A 2,184-nucleotide genomic window follows, 5' to 3' on the forward strand; every position below is an offset into this window, starting at 1 on the left:
TCTCACACACTCACTGGGCATGGACTAGGACTGGGTCTCCTTATCTGAATTTCTATAACCTTGTGTTTGCCATTAAGTCCTGATCCTCTGGCCTATTAGATACTTATTTAAATATATAACTTCTCCTTGACTACCTTGTCAGAAATTCCTGTAATAGAACCACTGGGGTTCTCAAGTGTGTAAATTGTGATTTTTTTTTTGTACAGGCATAAAAGACAGTCACACGGCTGCAGAGATAACATGAAAGCCTAAATGCCTGCCAAGGCAAGTGCAAGGACATGTATTCAATCCTCAGTACCACATGCTGTGCCAGTCCTACCCCCATCATGCTAAGCCAGCCACCAAGACCAGGCATGGTGACTGATGCCTGTAACTCCAGCGCTGAAGAGGTTGTAACAGGCAAATCACTACGAGTCCGAGCTGTGTGGAGAGACCCTGTACCAAATACATAAAATTAAAAAGAAATCTAAACTCAAAAAATAATAGTCACAAAACCTACTTTTCTCCAAAAGGATCCTTAGAAGAAAGGGACAACCAGACTATTTTGTTGCTCATGAGTGACTCTATTGTCATGTATGCTTTTGACTGTTATCACCATTACATCACGAGTGCTCTGCAAATTTAACCAGATTCATCAATTTATTCAGATCCTGGTTGGCAGTGGTTATGCCACATTCAGTCCTTTGGTACTAATTCGTACTCAGAATGAATGATAAAGTGTTTAAAATCCATGTATAAAAGGGCAGTTAGTGTTTGTTTATAAGTTTTATGTAATTTCTCTGATGATGAACAAATGTCTTAAATTTCTCTTGGATCCTTGATATATGTAGAATTCTGCTTTTCCTTTTAAGTATATTTAATTTGATGGATGTGTCATATAGTGGATACTTTAATACTATAACTCTAAAAAATGCAGGCTTCAGATCTTATACCTAAAGAATTAGAAAGATCATTTGATTTCAAACTCTAAAGAACATGGTATATTACTGCTTTACAGGAACAGCTTAGGATAATAAGAAAAACACTGTTGAATGCATTAAAAATCTGTAGAAAAAAAGATATTATTTTAACAGTATATGTATATATATGTATGTTTTCAAAATTAATGTTAATGAGAGAAAAGGGTAAAATAGCAATGACAGTTTCAGAGCAGATTAGTAGGACAGTTAAAATAATTAATGCAGAGACCCAGTCCTAGCCCAGGTCCGGTGAGTGTGTGGAGAGATTCCTGCTACCCTGCAGTGGTGGGATAAGTCCCAGCCCAGGCGCAGCGTGGGCCGAATGCTCTCCCACCCCCTCCGGCCACACACCACCACACCGCCATACCTCCCCACCCCTCCCGCCGAGTAGGAATTTCTGTCGACTTCCAGGAACCCCCAGACCCAGTCCTAGCCCAGGTCTGGTGAGTGTGTGGAGAGCTTCCTGCTACCTTGCGCCTGCGGGATCAGTCCCAGCCCAGATGCAGCGTAGGCCGGACCCTCTCCCACCCCATCGGGCCGCCCCCCACCACTCCACTGTACCTCCCCACCCCTCCCGCCAAGTAGGAATTTCTGCCGACTTGAGGGAACCTCCAGACCCAGTCCTAGCCCAGGTCCGGTGAGTGTGTGGAGAGCTTCCTGCCACCCTGTGCCGGCAGGACCAGTCCCAGCTCAGGCGCAGCGAGGGCCGAACCCTCTCCCACCCCCTCAGGCTGCCCCCCACCACTCCGCTGTACCTCACCACCCCTCCCGCCGAGTAGGAATTTCTGCCGACTTCCAGGAACCCCCAGACCCAGTCTTAGCCCAGGTCCCGTGAGTGTGTGGAGAACTTCCTGCTAACCTGAGCTGGCAGGTCCAGTCCCAGCCCAGGCGCAGCATGGGCCGGACCCTCACCCACCCCCTTGGGGTGCCATCCACCACTCCACCGTACCTCCACCACCCCTCCTGCCCAGTAGGAATTTCTGCAGAGTTCCGGGAATGCCCAGAAACAGGTCTAGCCAAGGTCCGCAGCGGGAAGGAGTTGAGCACAGCAGCCAGACCTAAGCAAGATGCAGCTGGATAAGTCCAAACTCTGTAGAGCTCCACCTGAACTTCAGTACATGTGAAGGATATAATTACAGCAAAGATCTACAACAAAGGGCAGAGGACAGTGCTACACAAAATGACGAGAAGGAACAAACTGCAACCTCAGAACCCAAGCCCACCC

This window comes from Octodon degus, unplaced genomic scaffold (assembly GCF_000260255.1).
Source record: "Octodon degus isolate 3935 unplaced genomic scaffold, OctDeg1.0 scaffold00422, whole genome shotgun sequence".
Classification (NCBI taxonomy): Eukaryota; Metazoa; Chordata; class Mammalia; order Rodentia; family Octodontidae; genus Octodon; species Octodon degus.